A 19,135-nucleotide genomic window follows, 5' to 3' on the forward strand; every position below is an offset into this window, starting at 1 on the left:
CAATATCTATGCAAACAAAAATGGATACCAAGACTAGAAGAGTTGAATGACTGTTGAGAAGACATAATATATGACCTATTCTGCATCTATGATGTATCTTTGATTGTTTTTTCTTTCTCTTCTTTGCCAGAAGAAATAGTACTGCAAAAGAAATACTAGGAGCCATTTCAAGCTTTCAGGTCAATAGTTCCTAAACCTGAGTTAATAGAGACTTCTTCCTTATTTGTAGGTCATTCTTGGACTTCGAAGCTTCATATGGCTTTCACCTACAATGACCACTTTAACTTAACCCTCTAATTTTGAGTTATTAAAATAACTAAATATCAGTTGTTCAGTTATTTGAATATTATCAGCACTCAGGGCTTCAGTCTACATAGCCAAAATATGTGTCACCATCTGTGTTACTATCACTTAATGAACACATGCATTAGAAACAATGTTTTTGCTCTTCTAATCATTTAATTTTAAGTGCTACTTCCACACATTTATGAGGTCCACCAAAGGAAAAGGAATAATTTTTTATGAATGCTCAGGTATGATAAAGAAATAATCTTTGAATGCAAATGTATATGCATTCATTCCATGTAATGAAGAATGAGGGCGAAAATAATTCCAGTAGTTGTTCTTGACTTGTGTTAGTCCAAACACACAAACTCATAAGGTTATCTTATTTTGGGGGGAATTATTATTATTCTGCAGCCTAGATATTGTTTACAGTAAGGTGGAATAAACAGCTGATCATGTGCTAGAATTTGAAAAACTTGTCCTTTCACTCTGCCATTTTAGCTCCATTGCATTTATTCTTTTTTTTTTTAGCATCTTTATTGGAGTATAATTGCTTTACAATGGTGTGTTAGTTTCTGCTTTATAACAAAGTGAATCAGTTATACTTATACATATGTTCCCATATCTCTTCCCTCTTGCATCACCCTCCCTCCCACCCTCCCTATCCCACCCCTCTAGGTGGTCACAAAGCACCGAGCTGATCTCCCTGTGATATGTGGTTGCTTGCCACTAGCTATCTATTTTACGTTTGGTAGTGTATATATGTCTATGCCACTCTCTCACTTTGTCACTGCTTACCCTTCCCCCTCCCCATATCCTCAAGTCCATTCTCTAGTAGGTCTTGCCCCTAGGTTCTTCATAACCTTTTTTTTTTTCTTAGATTCCATATATATGTATTAGCATATGGTATTTGTTTTTCTCTTTCGGACTTACTTCACTCTGTATGACAGACTCTAGGTCCATCCACCTCACTACAAATAACTCAATTTCATTTCCTTTTACGGCTGAGTAATATTCCATTGTATATATGTGCCACATCTTCTTTATCCATTCATCTGTCGATGGACACTTAGATTGCTTCCATGTCCTGGCTATTGTAAATAGAGCTGCAATGAACATTATGGTACATGACTCTTTTTGAATTATGGTTTTCTCAGGGTATATGCCCAGTAGTGGGATTGCTGGGTCCTATGGTAGTTCTATTTTCAGATTTTTAAGGAACCTCCATACTGTTCTCCATAGTGGCTGTATCAATTTACATTCCCACCAACAGTGCAAGAGGGTTCCCTTTTCTCCACACATTCTCCAGCATTTATTGTTTGTAGATTTTTTGATGATGGCCATTCTGACTGGTATGAGATGATATCTCATTGTAGTTTTGATTTGTTTTTCTCAAATGATTAATGATGTTGAACATTCTTTCATGTGTTTCTTGGCAATCTGTATACCTTCTTTGGAAAAATATCTATCTTCTGCACATTTTTGGATTGAGTTGTTTTTTTGATATTGAGCTGCATGAGTTGCTTGTATGTTCTGGAGATTAATCCTTTGTCAGTTGCTTCATTTGCAAATATTTTCTCCCATTCTGAGGGTTGTCTGTTCGTCTTGTTTATGGTTTACTTTGCTGTGCAAAAGCATTTAAGTTTCATTAGGTCCCATTTGTTTTTTGATTTTATTTCCATTTCTTTAGGAGGTGGGTCAAAAAGGATCTTGCTGTGATTTATGTCATAGAGTGTTCTGCCTATGTCTTCCTCTAAGAGATTGATAGTGTCTGGCCTTACATTTAGGTCTTTAATCCATTTTGAGTTTATTTTTGTCTATGGTGTTAAGGACTGTTCTAATTTCATACTTTTACATGTAGCTGTCCAGTTTTCCCAGCACCACTTATTGAAGAGGTTGTCTCTTCTCCACTGTATATTCTTGCCTCCTTTATCAAAGATAAGGTGACCATATGTGCGTGGACTTATCTCTGGGCTTTCTATCCTATTCCATTGATCTATATTTCTGTTTTTGTGCCAGTACCATACTGTCTTGATTACTGTAGCTTTGTAGTACAGTCTGAAGTCAGGGAGCCTGATTCCTCCAGCTCCGTTTTTCTTCTAAAGATTGCTTTGGCTATTCGGGGTCTTTTGTGTTTCCATACAAATAGTGAAATTTTTTGTTCTAGTTCTGTAAAAAATGCCAGTAGTAGTTTGATAGGGATTGCATTGATTCTGTAGATTGCTTTGGGTAGTAGGGTCATTTTCACAATATTGTTTCTTCCAATCCAAGAACATGGTATAGCTCTCCATCTATTTGTATCGTCTTTAATTTCTTTCATCAGTGTCTTATAATTTTCTGCATACAGGACTTTTGTCTGCTTAGGTAGGTTTATTCCTAGATATTTTATTTTTTTGTTGCAATGGTAAATGGGAGTGTTTTCTTAATTACACTCTCAGATTCTTCATCATTAGTGTATAACAATGCCAGAGATTTCTGTGCATTAATTTTGTATCCTGCTACTTTACCAAATTCATTGATTAGGTCTAGTAGTTTTCTGGTAACATCTTTAGGATTCTCTATGTATAGTATCATGTCATCTGCAAACAGTGACAGCTTTCCTTTTTCTTTTTCTATTTGAATTCCTTTTATTTCTTTCTCTTCTCTGATTGCTGTGGGTAAAACTTCCAAAACTATGTTGAATAATACTGGTGAGAGTGGGCAACCTTGTCTTGTTCCTGGTATTAGTGGAAATAGTTTCAGTTTTTCACCACTGAGGATGATGTTGGCTGTGGCTTTGTCATATATGGCCTTTATCATGTTGAGGAAAGTTCCCTCTATGCCTACTTACTAGAGGGTTTTTATCATAAACAGGTGTTGAAGTTTGTCAAAAGCTTTCTCTGCATCTATTGAGATGATCATATGGTTTTTCTCCTTCAATTTGTTTGTTTGTTTTTTTGTGGTATGCAGGCCTCTCACTGTTGTGGCCTCTCCCGTTGTGGAGCACAGGCTCTGGACGTGCAGGCTCAGCGGCCATGGCTCACGGGCCCAGCCGCTCCGCGGCATGTGGGGTATTCCCAGACTGGGGCACGAACCCGTGTCCGCTGCATCGGCAGGCAGACTCTCAACCACTGCGCCACCAGGGAAGCCCCCTTCAATTTGTTAATATGGTGTATCACATTGATTGATTTGCGTATATTGAAGAATCCTTGCATTCCTGGGATAAACCCCACTTGATCATGGTGTATGATCCTTTTAATGTGCTGCTGGATTCTGTTTGCTAGTATTTGGTTGAGAATTTTTGCATCTATGTTCATCAGTGATATTGGCCTGTAGTGTTCTTTCTTTGTGACATCTTTGTCTAGTTTTGGTATCAGGGAGGTGGTGGCCTCATAAAATGAGTTTGGGAGTGTTCCTCCCTCTGCTATATTTTGGAAGAGTTTGAGAAGGATAGGTATTAGCTCTTCTCTAAATGTTTGATAGAATTTGCATGTGAAGCCATCTGATCCTGGACTTTGGTTTGTTGCAAGATTTTTAATCACAGTCTCAATTTCAGTGCTTGTGATTGGTCTGTTTATATTTTCTATTTCTTCCTGGTTCAGTCTCTGAAGGTTGTGCTTTTCTAAGAATTTGTCCATTTCTTCCAGGTTGTGCATTTTATTGGCATAGAGTTGCTTGTAGTAATCTCTCATGATCCTTTGTATTTATGCAGTGTCAGTTGTTACATCTCCTTTTTCATTTCTAATTCTATTGATTTGAGTCTTCTCCCTTTTTTTCTTGTTGAGTCTGGCTAATGGTTTATCAATTTTGTTTATCTTCTCAAAGAACCAGCTTTTATATTTATTTATCTTTGCTATCGTTTCATTCATTTCTTTTTCATCTGTTTCTGATATGATCTCTATTATTTCTTTCCTTCTGCTAACTTTGGGTTTTTTTTGTTCTTCTTTCTCTAATTGCTTTAGGTGTAAGGTTAGGTTGTTTATTTGAGATGTTTCTTGTTTCTTAAGGTAGGATTGTATTGCTATAAACTTCCCTCTTAGAACTGCTTTTGCTGCATCCCGTAGGTTTTGGGTTGTCGTGTTTTCATTGTCATTTGTTTCTAGGTATTTTTTGATTTCCTCTGATGTCTTCAGTTATCTCTTGGTTATTAAGTAGTGTATTGTTTAGCCTCCATGTGTTTGTATTTTTTACAGATCTTTTCCTGTAATTGATATCTAGTCTTCATAGCGTTGTGGTCGTAAAAGATACTTGATATGATTTCAATTTTCTTAAATTTACCAAGGATTGATTTGTGACCCAAGATATGATCTATCCTGGAGGATGTTCCATGAACACTTGAGAAGAATGTGTATTCTGTTGTTTTTGGATGGAATGTCCTATAAATATGAATTAAGTCCATCTTGTTTAATGTATCATTTAAAGCTTGTGTTTCCTTATTTATTTTCATTTTGGATGATCTGTCCATTGGTGAAAGTGGGGTGTTAAAGTCCCCTACTATGATTGTGTTACTGTCAATTTCTGCTTTTATGGCTGTTAGTATTTGCCTTACATATTGAGGTGCTCCTATGTTGAGTGCATAATTATTTGCAATTGTTATATATTCTTCATGGATTGATCCCTTGATCATTATGTAGTGTCCTTCTTTGTCTCTTATAATAGTTGTTATTTTAAAGTCTATTTTGTCTGGTATGAGAATTGGTACTCCAGCTTTCTTTTGATTTCTATTTACATGGAATATCTTTTTCCATCCACTCACTTTCAGTCTGTATGTGTCCCTAGGTTTGAAGTGGGTCTCTTGTAGACAGAATATATACAGGTCTTGTTTTTGCATCCATTCAGCCAGTCTGTGTCTTTTGGTTGTAGCATTGAATCCATTTACGTTTAAGGTAATTATCGATATGTATGTTCCTATTCCCATTTTCTTAATTGTTTTGGGTTTGTTATTGTAGGTCTTTTCCTTCTCTTGTGTTTCCTGCCTAGAGAAGTTCCTTTAGCATTTGTTGTAAAGCTGGTTTAGTGATGCTGAATTCTCTTAGCTTTTGCTTGTCTGTAAAGCTTTTAATTTCTCCATCAAATCTGAATGAGATCCTTGCTGGGTAGAGTAATCTTGGTTGTAGTTTTTTCTCCCTCATCACTTTAAATATGTCCTGCTACTCCCTCTGGCTTGCAGAGTTTCTGCTGAAAGATCAGCTGTTAACCTTATGGGGATTCCCTTGTGTGTTATTTGTTGTTTTTCTCTTGCTGATTTTAGTATGTTTTCTTTGTATTTAATTTTTGACAGTTTGATTAATATGTGTCTTGGGGTGTTTGTCCTTGGATGTATCCTGTATGGGACTCTTTGTGCTTCCTGACCTTGATTAACTATTTCCTTTCCCATATTAGAGAAGTTTTCAACTATAATCTCTTCAAATACTTTCTCAGTCTCTTTCTTTTTCTCTTCTTCTTCTGGGACCCCTATAATTCGAATGTGGCACATTTAATATTGTCCCAGAAGTCTCTGAGACTGTCCTCAGTTCTTTTCATTCTTTTTTCTTTATTCTGCTCTGCAGTAGTTATTTCCACTATTTTATCTTCCAGGTCACTTATCCGTTCTTCTGCCTCAGTTATTCTGCTATTGTTTCCTTCTAGAGAATTTTAAATTTCATTTATTGTGCTGTTCACCATTGTTTGTTTCCTCTTTAGTTCTTTTAGGTCCTTGTTAAATATTTCTTTTATTTTCTCTATTCTATGTCCAAGATTTTGGATCATCTTTACTATCATTATTCTGAATTCTTTTTCAGGTAGACTGCCTATTTCCTCTTCATTTGTTAGGTCAGGGGGGGTTTTACCTTGCTCTTTCATCTGCTGTGTGTTTTTCTGTCTTCTCATTTTGCTTAATTTACTGTGTTTGGGGTCTCCTTTTCTCAGGCTGCAGGTTCGTAGTTCCCATTGTTTTTGGTGTCTGTCCCCGGTGGCTAAGGTTGGTTCAGCAGGTTGTGTAGGCTTCCTGGTGGAGGGGACTAGTGCCTGTGTTCTGGTGGATGAGGCTGGATCTTGTCTTTCTGGTGGGCAGGTGCACGTCTGGTGGTGTGTTTTGTGGTGTCTGTGGCCTTATGATTTTAGGCAGCCTCTGTGCTAATGGATGGGGTTGTGTTCCTGTTTTGCTAGTTGTTTGGCATAGGGTGTCCAGCACTGTAGCTTGCTGGTCGTTGAGTGAAGCTAGGTTTTGGTGTTGAGATGGAAATGTCTGGGAGATTTTCATTGTTTGGTATTTGGTGGAGCTGGGAGGTCTCTTGTGGACCAGTGTCCTGAAGTTTGCTCTCCCACAGTAGAGGCACGTCACTGACTCCTGGCTGGAGCACCAAGAGCCTTTCATCCACATGGCTCAGAATAAAAGGGAGAAAAAATAGAAAGAAAGAGAGAGAGAGAGAGAGAGAGAGACAGAGAAAGAGAGAGAGAGAGAGAGAGAGAGCGAGAGAGAGACAGAGAAAGAGAGAGAGAGAGAGAGAGAGAGAGAGAGAGAGGGATGAAGGAAGAAAGGAAGGAAGGAAGGAAGGAAGAAACAAAGAGGATAAAATAAAATAAAGTAATTAAAATAAAAAATAATAAATAATTATTAAGAAAAAAAAATTTAAAAGTAAAACAAAACAAAACAAAAAATGGATGGAAAGAACCCTAGGACAAATAGTAAAAGCAAAGCTATACAGACAAAATCACACACAGAAGCATACACATACACACTCACAAAAAGAGAAAAAGGGGAAAAAAAATATATATCTTTGCTCCCAAAGGACACCTCCTCAATTTGGCATGATTCGTTGTCTCTTCAGGTATTCCACAGATGCAGGGTACATCAAGTTGATTGTGGAGCTTTAATTTGCTGTTCCTGAGGCTGCTGGGAGAAATTTCCCTTTCTCTTCTTTGTTCGCACAGCTCCCGGGGTTCAGCTTTGGATTTGGCCCCACCTCTCTGTGTAGGTCGCCTGAGGGCATCTGTTCTTTGCTCAGACAGGATGGGGTTAAAGGAGCCGCTGATTCAGGGGCTCCGGCTCACTCAGGCCGGGGTAGGGAGGGGCACGGATGTGGGGCGAGCCTGCAGCAGCAGAGGTCACCACGATGTTGCACCAGCCTGAAGTGCACTGTGCGTTCTCCTGGGGAAGTTGTCCCTGGATCCATGGGACCCTGGCAGTGGCGGACTGCACAGGCTCCTGGGAGGGGAGGTGTGGAGAATGACCTGTGCTTGCACACAGGCTTCTTGGTGGCTGCAGCAGCGGCCTTAGCATCTCATGCTCGTCTCTGGGGTCCACGCTGATAGCCGTGGCTTGCCCGTCTCTGGAGCTCCTTTAAGCAGCATGCTTAATCCCCTCTCCTCACGCACCAGTAAACGAAGAGGCAAGAAAAAGTCTCTTGCGTCTTCCACAGCTCCAGACCTTTTCCCGCACTCCTTCCCGGCTAGCTGTGGCGCCCTAGCCCCCTTCAGGCTGTGTTCACGCTGCCAACCCCAGTCCTCTCCCTGGGATCCCACCGAAGCCCGAGCTTCAGCTCTCAGCCCCCGCCCGTCCCCACGGTGAGCAGACAAGCCTCTCGGGCTGGTGAGTGCTAGTCGGCACCGGTCCTCTGCGGGAATCTCTCCACTTTGCCCTCTGCACCCCTGTTGCTGTCCTCTCCTCCATGGCTCTGAAGCTTCCCCCTCCACCACCCGCAGTCTCCGCCCATGAAGGGGCTTCTAGTGTGTGGAAACCTTTCCACCTTCACAGCTCCCTCCCACTGGTGCAGGTCCCGTCCTTATTCTTTTGTCTCTGTTTATTCTTTTTTCTTTTGCCGTACCCAGGTACGTAGGGAGTTTCTTGCCTTTTGGGAGGTTTGAGGTCTTCTGCCAGCGTTCAGTGGGTGTTCTATAGGAGCTGTTCCACGTGTAGATGTATTTCTGATGTATTTGTTGGGAGGAAGGTGATCTCCGTGTCTTACTCTTCCGCCATCTTGAAGCTCCTCCCCATTTATTCTTAAGGGTGTATTTTTTCCTTAGGAATTTTTTTTTTAAGTACTCATACTCCTAGTAGAGCCTATAGATGGTATCAACTAATATCTTAATCATCAGTAAATATCTTAGTAGGGGATGACTCTTTTCATGAAAGAGGCCAAAGAAAATCCTATTCAACTTTGCAGTTTTGCTTTAAAAGACACTATATAGCTAACAAAGCATTTTCCCAAATATGTCTCAGTCTTAGAAAATAGCAAAAGTCAATTCATACATTTAAGGGAATTTGTTCTTGTGCTGTTCTCTGCTTTCAGGGATTGGAAGAAAAAGTCCATTTATCTGAACTGAGTGTATTAGATCATTGCTTAAAATAAATTCTGATAGCTAACTTCCTTCTGTGGCTATTTTAAGCAAGTCTCTCTTTGGCCATATTCCATGCTTGAAATGTGCTAATATTTAATAAAATAAATGTTTGTGAAATATTGCTTTCCCATATGATGTTATTGAAATAAATGGTCATTTGAACACATTATAAAATTAGGGTTTGTACTAGAGATTTTCTGCCTAACTGATTTTTCTTTATCTTTGTAAAATGAACCATTAATAAAGGGATTATGCATGTAAAGGTAAGAATTTATGTTTATGTAGGTATCCACCTTTAAAATTGATATAAATCACACCAGTGCTAAAAGGTACTTAGTCCACAGTAGCAAGTAAGTGTCAAGATGTAGTAGTTTAGCAGTGTTTAGACCTACGTGGTTTGCATTGGCTCAGTGCCCCTCCGCAAAAATCCAGACTCCTCTGTGGAAGAAACCACACATGTTGGGACTCTGGGGCTGAAGGATGTCCGTTGTATTCTTTAGAGTTAAAGCAATCTACAGCACATAATTGAATTATGAGTGACTAGTTGGGAATTTTTTCCTCTGGGAAATTAAAAAAAATTCTGTAGACAGTATTTGAAGTATCAAAATTTAGGATATATGTTTATTTGAAGTGCCTGTTGAAAAATAGCCATTGTCATTTCATATTTGTCACAAGCCTTTAGAGTGGAATCACCAGAAGTAATAGCAAAATTGTTTACAAAAGTATTTTCATAATAAATATTTAATAATATTCTTGTTATTGTCTTTACTCTTTTCAGACTAGATTTTGAGTCTTCTGCAATGAATGGGGCAGGTATATGATCAATAAACTTTGATGAGTAAATGGCTATAGAGGGAGAAAGTAAAAATTAGACCTTTCAGGGCATTTCTTCCATCTCGAAAGTAAAAATTAAGTAGACTGAATTTTTTTTTAACTCTCTGACATTTTGATAAGAGAGATAAGATTATGATCTTTTTTTTACAAATTATTTCTACAGGGACTTAATAGACCTAAGGGCAAGTATAAGCATCACCAGGGATGTGATGCCTCAGTATTTAAGTAGGCTTTTTCTAGAGTTGCTCCCTAAGGCCTCTCTTTAGTTCAGGTACCCTGTGGATTCCTCTCTGGGACATGTTTGGGACAGATAATGTACATTGATTCAACATTCCGTTCCCGTAACACTAGATCAAAATGGAGTAATCAAATGCAGACATAAGTGATCCCATTCCAAGGACAAAGGTCTGGAACTGTATTTAACCACTCCCAACAGTTTTGTTGTAGGTTGAGTTCCCCCAGAGGCCAACTATGATATGAGGATTAGCTTATAGGATATTTGTAAGGGAGTGTTCTTGGGATAAGCACTTGTGAGGGCATCACTAAGGAAGTAGCATTAGACAAGGGGAGAACCAAGCTGTGACGCAATCCCAACAAAAGCCTCAGCAGATAGGCCACACTGAGAAGGTGGCAAGCCCTTCAATATTTTTCTTTAGTATAAGTGATAATACCATTATTAATCTGGGTTTAACTGGGTTTATTTATTAATCTTCTTTTTCTCCCCATCTTATCCATTCACAATGACCATCATATTATCTCTTAAAAAACAAAAATCTGATCATATTTATTCCCTGTTTACACACTTCTGGGAGTTGTTGATTTCCAAGGAAGCTGAATAAACTTCAAGGCCCTTCCCACCCATTTCTGCTCTGTTTCCAGTCTCATTTTTATCCACTCTTCCTCATTCCCTCACTAGTACTTTACTTTCTGCTTTCCTCTTTCTCTTTCTTTTACTCTAACTGCCATGTTACAAAATGAATAACTTTCAAGTTTTGTGCTTTTGCTACAACTTTGTGAAGTTGACATTCACTTTCTTGCTCATCTCACTCTTTGTGTTTGAAGGCACTTACCGAATACTGCTCTTTTACTGCCTCTTGCTCCCCAAGGCTTCCTTATCCTCAGGAGACATAACTCTTCTTTGTGTTTACTAGAGCACTTTATATATTTATACCAGTGTCAGATGTCCTATCTGATAGAACTATTATTATCCATTTGTGTAAATATATGACCCTCTTAAATATATACTCCTTGAATGGGGGAACTATTTTTTCTGCACTTCTGATTCTCCTTTAGTACATAGTACAGTGTCTTACACATAAAGCATACTAAATAATGTTCATTTTGTTTTTTGAGTTGGTAATTTTGTTATCTTTTCCTCTCTTGAGTGTGAGACCAATCAATATACTACTCTTTAATCAATTAGTGTGCTGTCAGCTTAAAAGACATCTTACTTGGGCTGGTAAAAAATAAGGAATTTTGTTATATTATAGAATAAGAATAATGTTCAGAGTTTGAGTGGCTATGTAAATGGTAATATCATCTACTTAACAATGTTGTAAATGATCCAGTTCTTTCTGTCTCTTCTGTCTGCCATTGTTGGTGTTGGCATTATCCTTAGGTTGGTAGCAAAGTGGCTATAACAGTTTCGTGGGTCACATCCAGACAAGGAAATGTAAAGGAATAAAAGACCGTTACTCACTATGTCTCATCTTTAGGAGCAAGGAAACCTTTTAAAGAACTCTCCCTCACATCTCATTGGCCAGAAACATGTCAATTCCAACTCTTAAACTTACTTGAAAGAGTGGTGGGGAAACTATGATTTGCTTATATCAATCAACTGCTTTAGGTGGAAGAAGTGTTCAGGAATCAATCACGTTGATCACTACATTTAAAGAGAGGGAGTAGAAAACAAGTTTTCTGAAAAAAATAATTTGCTTAGGGGACTTTTTTTTCTAATTAATGTAGATTTCCTGAGGCAATCATAAAAGTTTTCTCAGACAATCAAAAAGAAGAGTGTATATTTTCTCTTCAGAGAAAATTATAAAGATTAGCTAGTTCTACAAGGAAATTATCTGGAAGGATTTATTTTTCTTTCGGGCGATATCTTGGAAAGTATTCATTGCAAGTAAAAATCCTTGAAATAATTTTTCTCCACACTGCATTGTAAAGATTGAAAAATCTGCTAACATGTACAAATACTTCTCTTGTTTATGTAAGAGTTCATTTGCCTCTATAAAACTTCTCTATGATTTTTTATTTAATCTAAGCTTTGTGAAATCTAATCTGCTGCAGATTTCTTCACATTTGCTGATACTCTGTCAGTTTTCTCCCTTCAGTATTGTTAACTGTTGTTGAGGGTGACATCGTCAGGAGGGAATACATTACAACTTAACTCAGAGAACTAAAGACTACATCATTATTCTGTAGTACTAGTTTTTAGCATTATCCACTAAATATTTAATGTACAGAGAACATATTTTTAAAAAATCAAATAACTAAATATGACTTAAGCATCGTTGAAAGTATTTTCTAGCAGAATTATGTCTAAAATAATGCTGCTTTGATTGATTTGGTTTTGTCAGTCTTTGGGATTGAAACTTATTGTATGTGTTTGTAGAAGTAAAACTTGGAATACTTTTTAGTAACTGAACTTTGAATAATTTTCTTTAGTTTGCCCTACTTTCATCAGGGTTTTTTGTTTATTTTTTTCATAGAAAAATTTGAGTATCTACTCTTGGTGCTAAGAACACCGCACAGAATATAAAACTCAGATCTTGTCATTGCTCATGCCTTACTTAGGAAGATAAGACATAACACAGTTAAAATAAGACAAGTCAGAAAATTTTTAAATGTCCAAAAGAATGAGACAGATCACATAGTAGGAATTCAGGGAGGGGAAAAAAGATCACATGTTGTGCATGGGATTTGAATTAGTCCAAAGTGGATGAGTAAATGTAAATTATTGTTAACACTTTAATTAAATAGTTTGTATTTGGATTTGGACCACAAGGTTTATTATTTCCTTGTCCAGCTAGGATGGGGGAAAACATGTTGGAGAAACAGATTAGAAGAGAGTCATTTCCCCCCCTCCATGTGTAAATTTCTCATAGTTTAAGTTAAAGAAACTATGTTTCCATGCCCTTAACCTACCCCATCTCTAGAGTCAGAGGAATTTTAATAGTCCTTGAAAAATGTGGTCAACTGTAGACATTTATATCCATTTATCATTAATTTATAAGTGATGTATGAGAAACCTGTTCAGTGTAGACATCATAATAATGCAAGTGTTTGACACTTGTACCATATGGTTTAAGGACCTATGGTTTCTAAACAAATTATCCTAAACTACATGGCATCTGTCACTGACTACAAGTGAACATTCTCCACCTCAGCTGGCCTTAAGTAGTCCAAGCAATATTCATGTAAAATCCAGAGCCCTCTCTATGTAAACTTTAGGAGTAATATATACAAGCTGAAAGTCTCTCCCTCTCTCCTTCTCTATCTTTTTTTAAATGGAGTCATGGTTGACAGTAAAAAAAAAATGTCCAATCCTCTCTGGTTATGCTACTTAGTTGGCTTCTTGAGTTAATGAATTGTTGGGATCCTTCCATCTGAAAATGTTACTCATTTTGGTTTGCCATGCTTAGGTGGAGTGAGTCTCTAAACCAGGATGTAAGCAAACAGGTCACAAAGGGAATGATTTATTAAGCTAACTACTGCTTTTGTATCTATTAATGAAGCATTTGTTTCTTGGTTCTCTTTCTTTTGTCTTCTCTTGTTTTTCAAGTGGGTTATAGAGGCAGATGAGTAGACCAGTGAGAAATAAACTTATTCTGAGAGTACAGTTGTTATTTATTTTACCTACTAATCCAGCAGCAACCGTTATGTCAACTCATGGGGTATAATAATAAACAACTTTATTTTGCCTCCCACAGTCCCTTTCAATCTGCTCTGTGGGACTGGGTCTTCTCCTTGGACCTGTTTGATGACTCCAGCAGACCCCATGGCTTTCAAGGTCACTCTTAGAGAGTACAGATAGTTGTTTTCCAGCAATTAAAAGGTCCAGTCTAATGTAACATAGTGTCTAACCTCATTTAAAATTGAACCTTTGCTTGCTCTACCTGTCCCCATTTGGGCACGCCATGGGAGGGAGGGCAGGTTCCTGAGAAGGGAGATGTTCAGAGGCTTCTTCTCTCCTGACCCTGACTGTGCTCCTCCTCTTCTCTAAGCTGTTACAGTCAGTGTCTGACCCTGTGGTGTAGTATCAGGAGAAGAGAAGAGGAGAGGGGTTCAGGAAAATGTCTTTTGCCATTGTCAGAGGGATCTCACTTCTCAACTTTCTGGTCTTGTCACATGTTTAAAGAAGGGTGACTTTTCTTTCATTGGCCCCTCTGTGAGTTTGTGGAATTTCCTCTTTCTGGAGTTCTTTCCCTTGAAATTTTCTGGATAAGCGTGACTGCATTTCTCCTCTGACTGGTGTGTCCTCATTCTTTATCTGAGAGAGGTTGCAGTTCCATGAAGTGTTAACTTCTGAAGTCTTTTGATTCAGCCTTCTTGAACAGGACCTAAGGTGACCTCATGCCATCGCATTTTTGTGTGACCATGTCTCCCATCTGTTCCATAGGAAGCTATCTTGTGTATTTTCCTGGACACTCTCTAGAAGTTCAGGTTGATATCAGTATAGCCACTGAGCCTGGCCTCTGTGTCCACTGAAACCTGTCAGTCTCTCTCACCCTTTAGACATTTGTCCACAATGTCCCACAAATGGCATGTTCAACAGTAAGTGCTTCTTGAGGTCCCGAAGCCCCTTCCCTGTCACCTGCTCCTCACCCTGGGGCTTGTAAGACACATGACACAACTGTCTCAGACAAAATATCCTTCTCAAGGGAAAGGAAAAAACTTTGTAAGTTCCAGTGTCCAACTATTGTATAGCTTGAACATAGGTGAAATCATCTAAATGATTCTTGGCCACCTACTTTGAAGATTTTTGCATCCTCAGCTAGCACCTCATTTTAAATTTTTTCTCAGCTAAAATTTCTTTTTTTAACATCTTGCTCTACTATCTAAGCCATAAAATGAGCTCTCAGAAGAATGTTGCTTTACCTCCAAATATAACAGGCAAGCTCATTGTATATCATTCCTGATGTATATACTCTAGAATCATAGGAGTAACCAAATGGGGAATGTCAGTATTCTTATTAGTATTATTTGGATTTTGGATATTAATAGCCTTATTCAAAACATTTTCTGTTTTACATCTTGTTTCCCATGTTTTTCAATAGTATTTCTGTTGGGTTCTAGCAAAGCTAAGCCATAACCGAGAATAATAAATGAGAGTGTAGGATATGCAATGATCCATTTTAAAATAATCTAACAATTAGTCTTCAAATAGCTTACTTTCATTTTGAGACAATACTTAATTATCTTTTTTCTTTTTATTTAATTAAAAATATTTTCTCTTGAAACTGATATGTGTCAAAATTAAATGTTTTACATAAAATGTTCAAAGAATTGCCATGTTAGCTAAACAAAGGTGAAGATTATTAACCGGGCCCCAACAAAAACCTATTAGCTAAATTTACAGTGTTGAAGGCAAAAGCAGTATAATACTTAAAATTTTTATGTTTAATGTAATTGACGTTTAAGGTAAAAAGCACTAAATATGTTTCTGGCAGAAAACAAAGAAGTTTTCCTATGGGTTTTAAAATGAGAAAACAATGTGTCAAAGCAATATAAATTTATAACCTACCTAAAATAGAACTCCCTATTTTTATGGAATAACTTGAGACAATTTCATTTCACCTTGCTAATAAAATTTAGGTCCCCACTTTTAAGAACTTTAATTCTTTTGTTTATTAACCAAAAAACAATCAGAACTATTTAAAAGGAAATATTGGTAAACTTAAAACACTTAAAAGCTAGAACTCAGACACTCTTAAGAAGATTGACTTTCTTTTTGAGCAGATGGTCACATTTATAAACATGGAATGACTCTATTAACTTTTTTTTCTTCTTCCCAGCAATTGTAACGTAATTTCATATTATCCTTATTTAACATGAAGATGAGGTACGTAATTATAAAAATTAGTCAGTTTACTTGAAATTCATCAAAATATTCTCCTATTTTAATGATTGTTATTAGAAAAATCACTAATCGAAATGAGTTTATAATTTTAACTATAATAATTTTCAGTGGCATATTTAAACACCCTTTTTTTGTGTAGCATGAAAAGGACTTTGTTATTTCCCTTTCCTTAAGGAAGTCTGCAACAAGAGGGTTTTCATACATGGGGATTCTGTACTTGCTTGCTTTATATTGAGTATAAGCAGAAATGCTTTTATAAATCAGAGTGACCTTCTGACTCTAGTTCATTAACTCATTTCATGGCTGCATAAGATGTTCTCATCTAACACGTGACCCTGGAAGTCTATTATTTAGGTGAAAAGACTGAGAATAAATAACTTCTCATTTGAAATCAAGTTATTGATAAAAGAAAATTGCCACTCTTTATTCTTAGTTAATACTTGAAATAAAGAAAATATAAACCCTTGGAAACCCTGTGGACTCCCCAATAAATTAAGTTTTGGTATAAGGCACCCTGCTTAGTTTCACGGTGATTAACCTGCTCTGTTGCCTGCAGAGCACATGCTGTCTAGTAATCACAGAGGTGAAACAATTGCCTCGTTCATGGATGGGCGGGCTCCCCCACCCGGGTGCTGATGTGCAGGTCCCATCTGGTCACTGTAATGGACTGTCAGGATGTTGTCAGACCGCTCAGACTTCTGCCGGAACTCGACAAGGACTCTGTCTCTGTCTCCAGTTTTAAAGGAAACTTTGCAGATCACTTTTCAATAATTTCCGAGTACTTTTTATGTATGCGGGCTGTGCCAGGTGCTAAAGAGGGTAGGAAGAAAACACAATGTCTCTTGTCACTTAGTATCAGCGGCCACTCAACTTTAATGAGTCATATACTTCCTGTAAGAAGAGAAGGGAGACTGTGACTTGTATTCCTCACAAAATTTTGAAATTTATCCACAAGTGTAATTGCACCACAAGTTCAAAATCACCAACCCATTTGTGGATTTCTTAAATTTTGTTTTAATTTGTATGATACAGTAGCATTTCTCTCATTTTCATGCAGTATATTCGTTGAGCTTCTGCCACTCCAGGTAGAACAAGCTCATTCTGCGGATAATGCTAAGATGACATTTGGCAGTGCAGCATTCGCTGCTAACAAGTGGTGCAGTAGAGACTCGAACCCACGTCTTCCAATTCCACTGCAGTTCATTGCTCTTTATGCCAGGAAAAGGTCCCAAACTAAATCTACTTGCAAAAAGAAGGGAGCAGATGGATGTGGTAGACGCGAGTGTAGTGGAATTCGGAGCTGGTTGACGGAAGAAAGCTAAATGTCAAAGAGGCTTTGGGCTGAGTCCTAAAACAGGACAGGGAGAGACAGTTCTCATCCAAGACTTCACGAACAAAGCTATGTGGGCGATTAGAGGCAAACCTTGAGAATTGAAACTTCCCTTCTCTAACAGTCTGTACCCCAGCCGCTTTCAGTTTTACGCGCTTTACCGCTGGCTCTCCTGTCCTTTTTTCCCGGTACTTCGGTCTTTGAGCTAAGATCTCCTACCTCTCTGTGTTCTTGGAACTGAGACTCCGGAGTAGTCACTCCTTTGTTTTTCAAATCCTTGTATCATATGGCATCTAGAGCAGCATTTTCCCAACATTTTTACAACCAGTCAAAAACTTGAATCCTGTTCGTTGACAGAGATGGCCACTTGCATTTTTAAGGCTGTGAGTTTTTGTCTTTACTTAGGTTTTATGAACAAGTTGTAACTTCCTCTTGTGTATTCCATTCAGTTGTCTCGGCATCTCTGAATTAGGCCAAAGGGCATTTGACTGACCTTGCACTTGCTAACTTGAGTCAATTAAATTGCTTTTCCAAAGATGAAACAAAGAGCAGATATAATTAGAATTTCCTTAGGATGTTGTTATAAAGGCCTTATCATTATTTGAATGTTTCTGTAACTTGCCTAAGATTAAATAATTAAAAATAAAGTGCCTGACATTTCACGTTATAAAATAACTGTTAATGAATTATATAACTTATAAATGAAACAGTAATTGTTAGAGACATTGCAGCATTTTACTGTGAGATCCTCCTGCCTATTTGTCTTCAAAGTAAAGTAAATATGCTTCAAAAAACAAACGATTTTGGATTTTGGATAGAGATAAGCAAATAGAATCAATATAAGATAACCAGATCATAGGTTATATTTTAAAATGCATACAGCTCCTGCTATCGTTTCATAAGGAAATTAATATTAAATCTCTTGAAAAATGTGCTTAAAATTTAACTTTATAGCATATAAGCTTATGTAAAGTGACAGTGAAGACAATGTTTATTTCATCAGAATGATCTCTTTTCATACTAGTAATCTACACTAGTAATCTACATTCTATAACTCTGAAGGAAACAGATATGTACATATTTTTACTCATTCTTTATTTTAAAATATGTAACCCTTCATGAATTTGCATGTCATCCTTGTGCAGGGGCAGGCTAATCTTCTCTATGTCATTCCAATTTTAGTATAGGTGCTGCCAAAAGTGAGCACTACATATATAATATTAGAGGTTAATATTTGATCCTTCCAAGTGTAACAGGCAAAAATTAATTTTTTGGAAATGATCAATTTCAATTATGAAATACTATGAAAACAACATAACATACTAACATGGTTAGGTCAGTAAATTACTGAATATGGAAACTGACTTATCAGACATACTTGTTTTAAAACTTTAACCCATAAATTATCATCTTCAAGTGGAGACATTTTGTAAACTTACTTCTCTTCTTTCCCATGTAGTTTTCTGTTACCAACTTGATCTCTAAGATTAGCACTCAAATTAAAACCAATTTGCAGCCCCTAATTATTTTGTAGTGGATCAATTAGTGGTTACACAGTAGATAACTATGTTGAGAGAAATTCTTGGGCTTATCAGGATCCACAGAAAGGATCTGTTTGACTTCTGATGTCTGTCCTACATGTGGGTGGAGAGAGCAGCTTTGTACATATTTGAGATCCTTGATGTCTAGGCTCCAAGGTCCTGAAGACTACTCCCACCAAAATGATAGCTTAAAAGCTGTGTCTGGTACATCATACAATGTTAAGAACTAGCATTCTGTGGGACTATTTCAGGACAATTAAAATATGGCAATTATGCAAGTAGCACCTCTGCTTCTGGTATGCCTCTCTTTGAAAAGTGAAAGAAAAATGTCTGTGGGTAACTTTCTAAAGGAGTAATACAGCTGCATCAACTTTTAGAAACAGTGGTATGTGTTTTGCTTGTCTTGCTTACTGGAACTTTTAATATGGCATGATTCTGTGTGTTCAAAGCAACAAAGTGCAAGAACATGTGTATGTCATCTTTCTTTTGACAAATTCAGCAAGCAAAGAGAGTAGTGATAATCACTACCTCAAAACTTTCCCATTACCTAATTAATGATCAAGAGGGCCTTTTATAGATATTGTGGACTTTGTATTTTTAAGTGTGGGGTGTGATTTCTGTCTGAGAGTGAGGCAATCTCAAAGTGTACTACCTGGGCTACTGAAATAATTTCAAGATCTCAGGTACCTCTTGGGCTTTTGTTTAAACGATGCTGAAACTTGATACTATATATGAAATACTCTATACCCAATCAGAGTTAAC

General features: G+C 37.4%; 1 protein-coding gene and 1 non-coding gene across 4 annotated transcripts in view; one reads left to right on the forward strand and one right to left on the reverse strand.

Moving 5' to 3' along the window:
• The window catches only part of SEMA3D (semaphorin 3D), a 214,227-nt gene that overhangs the window by 100,841 nt on the left and 94,251 nt on the right, over positions 1-19,135 (forward strand). The window lies entirely within an intron of this gene.
• On the reverse strand, positions 17,933-18,039 carry LOC131763132 (U6 spliceosomal RNA). Its single transcript, XR_009337531.1, has one exon. It is a non-coding gene; the product is annotated as a U6 spliceosomal RNA (small nuclear RNA).

Source organism: Kogia breviceps, chromosome 9 (genome assembly GCF_026419965.1).
Source record: "Kogia breviceps isolate mKogBre1 chromosome 9, mKogBre1 haplotype 1, whole genome shotgun sequence".
Lineage (NCBI taxonomy): Eukaryota > Metazoa > Chordata > Mammalia > Artiodactyla > Physeteridae > Kogia > Kogia breviceps.